This window comes from Lissotriton vulgaris, chromosome 10, assembly GCF_964263255.1.
Source record: "Lissotriton vulgaris chromosome 10, aLisVul1.2, whole genome shotgun sequence".
NCBI classification, from domain to species: domain Eukaryota; kingdom Metazoa; phylum Chordata; class Amphibia; order Caudata; family Salamandridae; genus Lissotriton; species Lissotriton vulgaris.
The window spans coordinates 31,271,247-31,284,672 of NC_141698.1; the positions used below are offsets into that span (position 1 = coordinate 31,271,247).

The 13,426-nt window shown below is 45.6% G+C and overlaps 1 protein-coding gene across 2 annotated transcripts in view; it reads left to right on the forward strand.

Moving 5' to 3' along the window:
- SLC38A5 (solute carrier family 38 member 5) overlaps positions 1 to 13,426 on the forward strand; it is a 418,440-nt gene that overhangs the window by 18,210 nt on the left and 386,804 nt on the right. For both annotated transcript variants that reach the window (XM_086940341.1, XM_086940342.1), the window contains exon 2: positions 12,740 to 12,823. The gene's annotated coding sequence lies outside the window, so the exon portion shown is untranslated. The remainder of the gene's footprint in view (positions 1 to 12,739; positions 12,824 to 13,426) is intronic.

The following is a 13,426-nucleotide window of genomic DNA, read 5'->3' on the forward strand; positions in this document are numbered from 1 at the left end:
GTGAGATGTTCACATACAGACACGAGAAATACTGTGGTGCTGTAGCTCGCTGGCTGTAGGGTGACCAACTGGCATTGGTGCAAATTCAGGACGGTGAGTGTAAAAATTCAGGACAAAGGGTCAAAATTCAGGACACAAATTCAGGACAGGAGGTCAAAATTCAGGACAAAACTTCAGGACAATAGGTACGTTTTACAGACACATCAGAGGTCGCGCAATAGTATATAAGTAAGCCCAGCCATTTCCAAACATATTCAACCGTTTGCAAACCTATCCATCATGTATCCTTCCATCTATCATTTCACTCATCCATCCCCTCATCCATCCTTTCACTCATCCTCCATTATCCATCCATCCATCCACCCTTTCACCCAATCCATCTGTACACTTATCCATCCACTCTTCATCCCATTCATCCATTCACTCATCCATTCAGCCATTTACCCTTTCACCAATCCAGCCATCCTTTCACTTACTAATCGTTCCACCCATCCACTCTTTTAGTCATCCATCCATCCTCCCTTTCTCTCTCCATCGACCCTTTCACTTAGCCTTCCTTCCATCCATCCACCCACCCATCCATCCATCCATCCATCCATCTACTCATCCACTCATGAATCCATCCATTGCCCCATCACTCATCAATCTATCATTTCACTCCTTCACACATCTATTCATCCTTTTGTCCATCTACCCTCCCTTTCACTCACTCATCCATCCTTACACCCACCCTTTCACTCATGTCCATTCATTCACCCTTGCACTTATCAATCCATCCATCATTTCACTCATCCACCTACCCCCCATCATCCACCCACCCACCATCCACCCACCCACTCATCCACCCACTCATCCATCCTTTCACTCACCCACCATCCAATCCACTGATCCATCCTTTCACCCACCCACCATCCACCCACCCACTCATCCATCCATCCTTTCACCCACCCACTTATCCATCCATCCTTTCACCCACTCTCCATCCATCCTTTTACCCACCCATCATCCATCCATCCATCCATCCGTCCTTCCCCTCATCATCCATCCATCCATCCATCCCCTCATCATCCATCCATCCTTCCCCTCATCATCCACCCTTCCTTTTCCCTCATCCATCCTTCCCCTCATCATTCATCCATCCTTCCCCTCATCATTCATCCATCCTTCCCCTCATCCATCCATCCTTTCCCCTCATCCATCCATCCTTTTCCCTCATCCATCCATCCATCCTTTTCCCTCATCATCCATCCATCCATCCTTCCCCTCATCATCCATCCATCCTTCCCCTCATCACCCATCCATCCTTCCCCTCATCATCCATCCATCCTTCCCCCTCATCATCCATCCTTTTCCCTCATCATCCATCCATCCTTTTCCCTCATCATCCATCCATCCATCCATCCTTCCCCTCATCATCCATCCATCCTTCTCCTCATCATCATCATCCATCCATCCTTCCCCTCATCATCCATCCATCCTTTCACCCACCCCCTCATCATCCATCCATTCCCTCATCATCCATCCATCCATCCTTTCACCCACCCCCTCATCATCCATCCATCCACCCTTCCCCTAATCATCCATCCATCCTTCCCCTAATCATCCATCCATCCACCCTTCCCCTCATCATCCATCCTTTCACCCACCCCCCTCATCATCCATCCATCCATCCATCCATCCTTCCCCTTATCATCCATCCATCCATCCTTCCCCTCATCATCCATCCATCCATCCTTCCCCTCATCATCCATCCTTTCCGGTCATCCATCCATCCTTCCCCTCATCCATCCTTCCTTTCATCCACCCATCCTTCCCCTCACCCATCCATCCCCTCACCCATCCATCCCATCGATGTATCCTGCCCCTCATCCATCCTGCCCCTCATCCATCCTTCCCCTCCTCCATCCATCCATCCTTCTCCTCATCCATCATCCTTCCCCTTACCCATCCATCCATCCATCCCATCCATTTATTCTGCCCCTCATACATCCATCCTGCCCCTCATCCATCCTTCCCCTCCATCCATCATCCTTCCCCTCATCCATCCTTCCTTTCATCCATCCTTCCCCTCACCCATCCATTCATCCATCCATCCATCCATCCATCCAATCCTTTTATCCTGCCCCTCATCCATCCATCCTTCCCCTCCATCCATCCATCCATTTATCCTGCCCCTCATCCATCCATCCATCCTTCCCCTCCATCCATCCATCCATCCCCTCATCCATTTATCCTGCCCCTCATCCATCCATCCTTCCCCTCCATCCTCCATCCATCCTTCTCCTCATCCATCATCCTTCCCCTCACCCATCCATCCATCCATCCCATCCATTTATCCTGCGCCTCATCCATCCATCCTGCGCCTCATCCATCCATCCTTCCCCTCCATCCATCCATCATCCTTCCCCTCATCCATCCTTCCTTTCATCCATCCATCCTCCCCCTCACCCATCCATCCATTTATTTATCCTGCCCCTCATCCATCCATCCTGCCCCTCATCCATCCATCCTTCCCCTCCATCCACCCATCCTTCCCCTCATCCATCCATCCTTCCCCTCATCCATCCATCCCCTCATCCATCCATCCTCCCCTCATCCATCCATCCATCCTCTCCATCCATCCATCCATCCTCTCATCCATTTATCCTTCCCCTCATCCATCCATCCTTCCCCTCCATCCATCCTTCCCCTCCATCCATCCATCATCCTTCCCCTCATCCATCTTTCCCCTCATCAATCATCCAGCTACCCTTCCTCCCATACATCCAGCTGTTTACATTCTCTCATCCATCCTTCCCCTCACTCATCAATCCATCCATCCTCTCTCATTATCCATTTATTCAATCTTTCATTCATCCATTCACCCTTTCACTAATTCATCCAACCATTCACACATCCCTTCACTTACTTACTCGCCCACCTTTCCATATTATTTTTGAGCTGAGCCCGTTTGAGAAGAGGCCCATCAAGAACTTCACCCTTGCTGCAGGGGCCGTTCCAGGACTGGGGCAGAAGCCACCCAGGGCAGAGACAGGATTCATCACAGGCAGGGGGGGGGGGGGGCTGGAGCCTTCACATGGGGGGACAGGAGCAGGAGTCATCACAGGAGAGGGAACGTGATCCACCAGGGTGGGCACAGGGGTGGGCATGCAGTATTCTAGTATCATCTTGGGCTTCTCGCTCCCTCCTGCACAAGACAACGAGAAGACAGGCTCTCTGTCCAAAATGCCATCCCCCACTGTGATGTACAGTACTGACAGGAGATACTCCGAGAGAACTGATTGAACTGATTGTCCTCCATACTTTGTTAATCAGTGTGGGTGCAATTGTGCCATTTCTTTATTGTATTACATTATGTATGTTTGAAGAACCGAGGTTTGCTTACAAATTAGTGACAGTATTTAAACTCGGTGAAGAGAAGCAGGTGCTGCCTCGGTGTAATCCGGGGTGTAATCTGGCCGAGTCTAGGATGTTTGGGGCCCTGGGTAAAAATGGAATGTGTGAGGCGGCGGCCCCTCTAAATAGCAGATACAAGACACATTCAGGGCTGTTTGCATGTGAATGAATGCCCCCTGCTCCCGAACCTGCAGCCCCTCCCTCTGTCACCTTCAAGCACCTCTTAACAGCTCATCAAGGGCTGGAGGTGTGAGGCCATCCCGCTGTGCCTCTACAGTGCTGCTGGGGGTCTGAGCTTTGGAACAGCCTCGGAGTCAAGAAGGGAGGTGGGGGCAAGCTGTGCCCGGTTAAAATTACGGACAAATGGCGTCCGTTAAAGAATCCTTCACGGACAACGGACAGACGGCCGAAATTACGGACTGTCCGTGAAATTTATGGACGGTTGGTCACCCTAGCTGGCTGTTTTTGGGCCTCGACAACTTGGCTGATGGTGCAAGTGACCATATCGTATTTCTATGTATATCGGGGCTCGAAAAATCCACTCGCCCGCTCGCATTTGCGAGCCAGATTTAATTAGTGCGTGCTACTTTTAAGTCCTACTTGCCCTTTCTGGTGAGTAGGAAGACACACTGACTTTTGACCTCTGTCTCCTAAAGCAGAGCAAATATGACAAGATAAGATTTAAAGACCTCTTTATTGCTCACAAAGTGAATGAGCATTAAAAATGCCTTTAAATCTTGTTAACTTGTCACATTTGCTCACAGAGGTCAAGTACATTACAGTTAGGTCGAGTTGATTAACCTGCAGATCTAGTGAGATTTTTTTGATTTTTCGAGGTAGTTCACTTGTAAAAGTGAATTCCTCCTTACCAACCTACTCTATTGAGAAAATGTAAGCATCGAACTTATGAATTTCCAAACAAACTTTGGTGCCGAAAACAACCATCAGAGATGTTTTAAGACAAAGGGAAATTGCCTGGGCCCCCACCTTCCAAGGGGCCCCTGAGAAAGTAAATGTTCTCTCTATCTAACTCTCCTGTTTCCATTGCCGGATCCAAACCTCTCTTCTTTTCTCTGCTTACCTCTGCCTATCTTTGCCCAGTGTCAGTTTAAGGATTTTTGGGGTCCTCAGAAAGAGATGTTTCAACTGTTTTGTGTGAAAAGCATTTCCGAAAGTTTGTTTGGCATTGTGCGTCCTATAACTAACACAAAAGCGGGTAATACAATTCAAAGCGATTACAAACAGGGGGACCCAAGGTTTGCCTTGCCCGGGAGCCCAAAAACTCTCCAGACAACACTGCAAGCATTGCACTCCACCCCTTGTCTGTGACCTACGTGAACCCACTCTCTTGCATTGGAGGTTTTACTTAGAGGTGTGTGACACTGTAGAACCACATGCAACAACCACAAGGGTACATTACATGCATGTGCATGGTGTGAGAGTTTGTTCTTCAAAAGTACCTTACATACATGTGCACGATGTGGGAGTCTGTGCTTCAAATGTACATTACATAGACATACACAGAGTAGGAATCTGTGCTTCAAGTTAGAGGGTTAAGTCCTAGGGGGCCATAACCACAAGGGTACAGTACACATGTGCACAAGGGTACAGTAAACACACACATGGAGTGGGAATTTGTGCTTTAAAGGTACATTACATAGGTGTGCACGGTGTTGGAGTCTGTGCTTCAAGGGTACAGAACATACATGTGCACGGTGTGAGAATCTGTGCTTTAAGGGTACATTACATACATGTGCACTGTGTGGGAGTCTGTGCTTTAAAGGTACAATAGATTAATGTGCACGGACGGTGTTGGAGTCTATGCTTCAAAGGTACATTACATAGATGTGCACTTATGGTGTGGGAGTCTTTGCTTCAAGAGTACAGTACATACATGTGCACGGTGTGCTTCAAGTTAGAGGGTTAAATCCAAGGTGGCCATAACCACAAGGGTACAGTACACACACAAGTGTGGGAATTAGTGCTTCAAAGGTACCTTACATAGGTGTGCACAGTGTGGGAGTCTGTGCTTCAAGGGTACAGAACATATATGTGTACAGTGTGAGAATCTGTGCTTCAAGAGTACATTACATACATGTGCACAGTGTGGGAGTCTGTGCTTCAAAGGTACATTAGATACATGTGCCCGGACGGTGTGGGAGTCTGTGCTTCAAAGGTACATGTAAGAGGGCGGGTCTGATAAACAGGCGTGGAGGCGGTAGTGGTGGTTTAAAGGAAACAGGTTTATTGAATACAACGGATGAGGTAACGGGTGTAGGTAGGGAATCTTCAAACTTGTCGTCTTCTTCTTCGTCTGAGGTCCCCGGGGAGGTCTCCGGCGATGAAAGGGCTCGGGCGGTTTTCGTCAGGTCTTCAGGACGTGGAGGTTTGCCCCGGTGGCTCATAAGAGAAGGGAGATAAAGGAGGGTATCGTGAGAACTCTAAAATAAGTTTATGAGACAGCAGTAATACAGTCACCACACCTTTCGTGACTAGGGACAAAAAGAAACCGGACGGGGTAATGTGTGGGGAAAGGGAAAGTGGGAGAAAATAGTGGTAAGGGAAATTCAGGATATTGGCGGAAGCTATATTGTGCCTAGGCAGGTACTGAGTGCTCATAAATACGATCAGTCGCAGAGCTTAGTGCAAGACTCGACAAACGTGTACCGTGTCAAAAAGAAATAGGGCTGTCAGAATGAACCGTATTATCAAGATCTTTAAACTACCACATACGGATACTCGTGATTTGGCTTTACCCAATTGAATAGTGCCCTTAACTAGCAACGGTCATAAACACTCAATTGCCCTTCCCGTGTCTTCTTCCACCCGCTTCCCAATACAATTTCCCTTGAGTCGGTATCACTCGCCAACCCTGCCGTAACTCTTCCTAGAGTCACGGCCACTCTCCAGCATCCACCGGACACCACCAGTCCTCGCACCAGCTGTCGTCTTCGACGTCCTGTTCGGGGCTGAACTGGGTCTCCTCGGGTCCCGCGTCTTCGGTCTCCTTCTCGGTACTCCTTTCTCCGTCTTCAACGTGGATGCCGATTGTTTCCACCCTTCCGTTTTTATGGCGTTCTGTTATTCGTTCTGCCGTATCACCTCCGGGTTGATACTCCTCCCCTTCCGGGTTACGGTACTCGGCGTTCTCGCTTTCCTGAGAAGAAACAGTAAAGGATCGTGGGTGTTGCAGTCCATTGTTAGTCCACGGTAAGGTACGATTGTCGTCCAAACCGGCTACTTCCTCACAGTACATTACATACATGTGCATGGCGTGGGAGTCTGTGCTATAAAGGTACATTACATTCATGTGCATGGTGTGAGAGTCCGTGCTTCAAAAGTACATTACATACATGTGCATGGTGTGAGACTCTGTGCTTCAAGGGTACATTACATAGATGTGCACGGTGTGGAAGTCTGTGCTTCAAGGGTCCAGAACATACATGTGCACAGTGTGAGAATCTGTGCTTCAAGGGTACATTACATACATGTGCACGGTGTGGGAGTCTGTGCTTTAAAGGTACATTAGATTTATGTGCACAAACGGTGTGGGAGGTCTATGCTTCAAAAGTACATTACATAGATGTGCACTTATGGTGTGGGAGTCTGTGCTTCAAGAGTACAGTATATACATGTGCACGGTGTGGGACTCTGTGCTTCAAGGGTACATTACATACATGTGCATGGTGTGCTTCAAGTTAGAGGGTTAAATCCTAGGCGGCCATAACCACAAGGGTACAGTACACACACAAGTGTAGGAATTAGTGCTTCAAAGGTACCTTACATAGGTGTGCACAGTGTGGGAGTCTGTGCTTCAAGGGTACAGAACATATATGTGTACAGTGTGAGAATGTGTGCTTCAAGGGTACAGAACATATATGTGCACAGTGTGGGAGTCTGTGCTTCAAAGGTACATTAGATTCATGTGCACGGACGGCGTGGGAGTCTGTGCTTCAAAGGTACATTACATAGATGTGCATGGTGTGAGAATCAGTGCTTCAAGGGTACGTTACATAGATGTGCACGGAGAAGTGGTAGTCTGTGATTCAAGAGTACATTACATACATGTGCATGGTGTGGGAGTCTGTGCGTTAAAGATACATTAAATAGATGTCCACGGATGGTGTGGGAGTCTGTGCTTCAAAGGTACATTACATAGATGTGTACGGACGGTGTGGGAGTCTGTGCTTCACGAGTATAGTACATACATGTGCACGGTATGGGAGTCTGTTCTTCAGTGTACATTACATACATTTGGACAATGTGGGAGTCTGTGTGCTTCAAGGGTATCACACACATGTGCACGGTGTGGGAATTTGTGCTTCAAAGGTACATCACATAGATGTGCACGGTGTGGGAGTCTGTGCTTCAAAGGTACATTACATAGATGTGCACAGACGGTGTGGGAGTCTGGGCTTTAGGAGTACAGTACATACATGGGAACGGTATGGGAGTCTGTTCTTCAAGGGTACATTACATACATGTGCACGGTCTGGGAGTCTGTGCTTCAAGGGCACAACACACACACATGCACGGTGTGGGAATTCATGCTTCAAAGGTACATTACATAGATGTGCACGACGGTGTGGGAGTCTGTGCTTCAAGTTAGTGGGTTTAATCCTAGGGGGGCATAACCACAGGGGCACAGCAAGGTGTGGGAATCTGCTTCAAGGGTACATTACATACATGTGCACGGTGTGGGCGTCTGTGCTTCGAGGGTAAAACACACCTTGTGCGCAGTGTGGGAATCTGTGCTTCAAGGGCACATTACACACATGTGCACGGTGTGGGAATCTGTGCTTCATGGGTAAATTATACATGTGCATGGTGTGGGAATCTGTGCTTCATGGGTACATTACACACATGTGCACGGTGTGGGAATCATTGCTTCAAGGGTACATTACACACATGTGCAGGGTGTGGGAATCTGTGCTTCATGGGTACATTACACACATGTGCACGGTGTGGAAATCTGTGCTTCAAGGGTACATTACACACATGTGCACGGTGTGGGAATCTGTGCTACAAGGGTACATTACACACATGTGCATGGTGTGGGAATCTGTGCTTCAAGGGTACATTACACACATGTGCACGGTGTGGGAATATGTGCTTCAAGGGTACATTACACACATGTGCACGGGGTGGGACTCTGTGCTTCAAGGGTACATTACACACATGCAAGAAAAATTAGGAGGCCCCCTCTATGGGTTTGTCTGGGACCAGGGGGAATGGAAGAGAAAAAGTCACGTGGTGTCCCGTAAAAACAAGTCTGTAAACTAGACTCAAGGGCCACTATGTAGATATTATTGTGGATCTCCTAGTACAGACAACTAGACCTATCTGAGTTTGTTCATTAGAGGACAAAGAACGAGAGGTAAGAGGTTCCAGTACTGCAAGCTTATATGTCAACACTCTAAATCAAAAAATTCTAAGATTTGGTATACAATTCTGGCATGCACTATGTAAATAAAGTTGTTCTAAAAAATTTGATAGTAAAAACCATATACAAATTTTATTAGTAGTATTTCATAAAAACATATTATTACCACAATTAATTAAAAACATGAAGAAAAATACATTTGAATTTGCTACTCAAGTCATAAAATACAGAACATAATCCTTAAAAAAGAATCAAAAATTATCGACACAGCGTTTCGGCTTTTTTCTTATGACAACACCTTCTTCAGGACAGATTCTTAGAGATAAAAAATGTTTATTCTGAATCCAACGATAGAATGGGATTATTGCTGCCTTAGGGCCCCTTTTTTTTTTTTTACTTATGTGGGTCTGTAGGCTATCAGTGCATCTTTGAAGATAATTGCAACTGTCTTAATCAATATTCAATGCGGCTTTACACACTGTTCGGGGGAGCCACCGTTTTTGGAGGGGACTATGTTTTAGTCGTATTTCTTACTTCAAGTATACGAATCACTGCAGCCACAGACCTTCTTGTTTTGTATTTCGTGGCACACTGAAAGAGTCGGGGATGACCTCACGTCTTTGTGCAGATTGGAATTTTACTTCGGCTGGAAATGAATCGGCCTCCCTGCTCCCTTCTCGAACAGCGTCGCCGTGTTTGTCTTCTTGCAGTCAATAGTGCATGCCAGAATTGTATACCAAATGTTAGAATTTTTTGATTTAGAGTGATGACATATAAGCTTGCAGTACTGGAACCTCTTACCTCTCGTTCTTTGTCCTCTAATGAACAAACTCAGATAGGTCTAGTTGTCTTTACTAGGAGATCCACAATAATATCTACATAGTGACCCTTGAGTCTAGTTTTCAGACTTGTTGTTACGGGACACCACTTGACTTTTTCTCTTACATTACACACATGTGCACGGTGTGGAAATCTGTGCTTTATGGGTACATTACACACATGTGCACAGTGTGGGAATCTATGCTTCAAGGGTACATTACACACATGTGCACGACTCTGTGCTTCCCGTTAGAGGGCTGAATCCAGGTGGGACCGCCCTTTTCTCCCTTCTAAACCGGTTAAAATATGTTTGTTCAATTGCAATTGCAGTAACACTATGTTATTTAGAGCTCTAAAAATAAAAGCAACACCACCCTCACATCTCAGATTTAACCCCTTAAGCGCTGCCGTCGGCCAACGGTCGTCGCGAGCGCTACCTCCCCAGTGCTGCGCACGACCGTTGGCCGACCGGCCAGCGCTCGTTATTTGAACGTTCAGCACTGGGTGCTGAACGTTCGAAGCAGCTAAGTTGTTAAACGAGCATCACTCTGCAACACCCCGCCATCACTCAGAGCAACACTCAGCACCACCACAGCATCACTCACCACCACCCAAAAAAGGCACTGGCGTTGCCAATAGGACTTGCAGTAGGAAAGTTGGAGCTATTACAATTGCAAATAACAATGACTTTTATTTTTGTTTTGTTTTTCAAAACATAAAGGGCTTTGTCATTTACAGAACCAATAGCTCCAACTTGCCTACTGCGAGACCTATTGGCAACGCCAGTGCTTGTTGGAAAGAAGCCACGCAAATTACCCTTGAACTTGCTCTTTCCTCTATATTTCAGGAATCTGCTACTTTCAAGAGCATCATGAGGTTTGTTTCTTGCCAAAGCGTGAGAACTGAGAGATAACAAACATATGCCACCGATGCTGCGCGTGCATGTTGAATGTGATCGAACTTATTAGTGTTCATTACATTTGACTTAAAATTTACAAAAACATGAAAAGGTTTTCAATCCACCATTACAATCAATTTTAAATCCAAATTTACTACGAAGGCAAAACCCAGGGCAAAGTTCTCTCCTTTTCAAAAAGATCCCTCTTTGCTCTCTCCACATATTTCATCATCTAATATTAATAACTTATTTTCTGTAATGCTTACTACTTCTGTTGGGTAGCCCTCTAATTATAAGATGCGTATATTACCCAATTAAATGGCACGTAACCAATGGACTCTGCAAGGATGAAGAGTTAGGTCAATGCTGCGGGAATTCGAACCTGTGACGTATAGATACACACTAATCTCACCAGTGCGTAACTTATCGCATACTATTTACTATGACATGACGTATTACATTTGGAAAATTCACAAAAAAGGGCGAATTGAGACATGCTCAGGCCACCGTAGGAAGATTCCTCAATTCTGGGAGCTCCTGTGAACCTCACCACAAACTTGCATTAGTCAGAGTCTGACTTAAGACCACACCTACTTGGAAAAAATTCAAAAATTTTAAAAATCTGAAAGGTACGGCCTCACACAACCCCCTGGGTGTCATGCGTCATCATCGGCCATCTTACTACGCCGCCGCGTGGTCAGCTCCACCGGAAGTTGCTGACTGAGCACAGCTCCAATTAGCAGGAGAAAAAGACTTATACCAATGGGCGTAAGTAGATCAGTTTATTGTTTTCAGTTATTTAAAACCATAATAGTGTATCAAACAGATATTAAAAACAACATTTCATTTCATCATAAAAGGGGCATAATTCTGTTATTTTATTTTCGTTTTTTTTATCAACATGCAGGCTAGGTTGAAATGTACAATTACACTACAATTAATGATGTCACTGAGGTAAAAATAATTAAATTACTTTCTCAATTCAGCATTTTAATAATCTACTGCAACTCTAAGCATGACACACAGGGAGGGGGGGGTGGGGTGTCAGGCCATGCCTTTCAACTTTTTGAATTTTTTCCAAGTAGTTTAGGTCTTTGGTCCTACTTTAACTAATGCAAGTTATTGGTAAGGACAACAGAATCTCCCAGAATTGGGGAATCTGCCAGTGGTGAGTTCAGTATGTTTAATTTGCCTTTTAAAGTCGAGCCTGGGCAGCGCATGCGCTGCTGTGAAAGTCATGCGTATTGGAGTATGGAATAAAAGCCCCGCCCACTCTCCGCCTATATTTTTCATTGGCTTGTGTCATTGTCCTTCGTAAATGCTGGCTTCTGATTTGTGAATAGGCTTGTTAGTCGCTCCTTAGTACCGCCTTGTCTTCATTCGTAAGCTCCCATGAGGACAGGCCTTTTTATTTCGGTTGTTACACGATGAGTCTTTTTTAAGCTGGAAGCACTATTTTCTTTAAATAGTTTCTCCTACTGCAGGCACGACATGCTTTCCTGCAACATTCAGTGCCATGCGCGCTTTCACTTTCTAAGCAGCCCGGGACAAAGGCGGCCGCTTCTTTGAATAGGTCTCTCATTTACCAGAGTTTGAGCTATTGGCATTGTAGATGACAATGCCTTTTATTTATGTTAATTATCAAAACATGTAAATAAAAGTCATGGTCATTTACAATGCCAGTGGCTTAAACTCTCGCAAATGCAAGACCTATTGCTTTGAAAATGCTTGTTTGTGAATTGCATTATGTGAGGTAGGATGCAAATGTAGCAGCTCACTTGTCCTTCTCGGTCCCCTGATCCCTATCGAGTTTTTACGTTATTGTCTAGGTATTACATTTGGAATCCGTAGATCTTATCCTTGTTCGCGAAAGTGTTTACATCTCTGGTCGATAATTTGAACCTGCATCACTACACCGCCCTCTCTATGCATACACTTATACACCAAACATAAAATCCATTTGAAAAGAAACTACCATTTGCACTTTTTCAAATGAAGAGACAAACAGCTTGTTGTATACAAACATTTTAATCATTATGTGTCTATGGGGAAATGTGTTGACACACAGGGGCCTATGGCGGTTATTTACTACATTTTGACCCTGGTGCTCATGTGGTAAAAAGTGCCTTGCAAGCATCAGCACAGCCCTTATCGAATAGCCCACTGAATATTAAAATACATTTTTGGCCTCTATACCTGTCTTGTTGCATCAGCATTTACACACGTGTCTTGATGTATTTTAGACTGTATCCCCTATAACGTGCCAGAACAAGCCGTTGGAAATCTGATCATACATCGCGAGCAGCACCGTCTTACACGTCCGCCAGGTAAGGTCCCATTCCACCATCTTCTTTAAGTTGTCATCAGGTTCACTGTATCCTATTCCTTGACTGCTATTTGGAGCGGTTAAGCTATTTGCTTGAAGTGCCGTTGTGTACTGTGACCACTGAGGCGCTATCCCTGGTGCTTGATGACATTTCACGGCTTAGCGCCTCGTTTAGATTTTGGCACAAACCAAAAATACTTCACATTCCGGAGGACACGATACATATGGAGTAGAACCTGCCAGGTGAATTTTCACCACAATATTATCCCTATGTTGGCGTACGTTCAGCTGGTGGTTCAAATACTGTATTTTGAGTTTCCTGTAGAAATTGGAGGATTTGCAGTTTCCCCCGCAAACAAAAAATAAGGCCCTTGGGTCTGACGTATGAAAGGGTTTTATCCATCATGTGTCTATGGGAAAATGTGTTGATACATCAGGTCAGACTAGTTTAACTATAGTTAGAACATTGGGATGTTGGGAGCTCCATTGAAGACAATGGAGTGTTTTGGGCTTATAATGGCCGGTAGAAGCCCGGAGCATCCACATTCCTATGCTTGTTCACAGCAACAGCTGTGAACAAAGGCCTCACGGAGCCCGAAGGGAT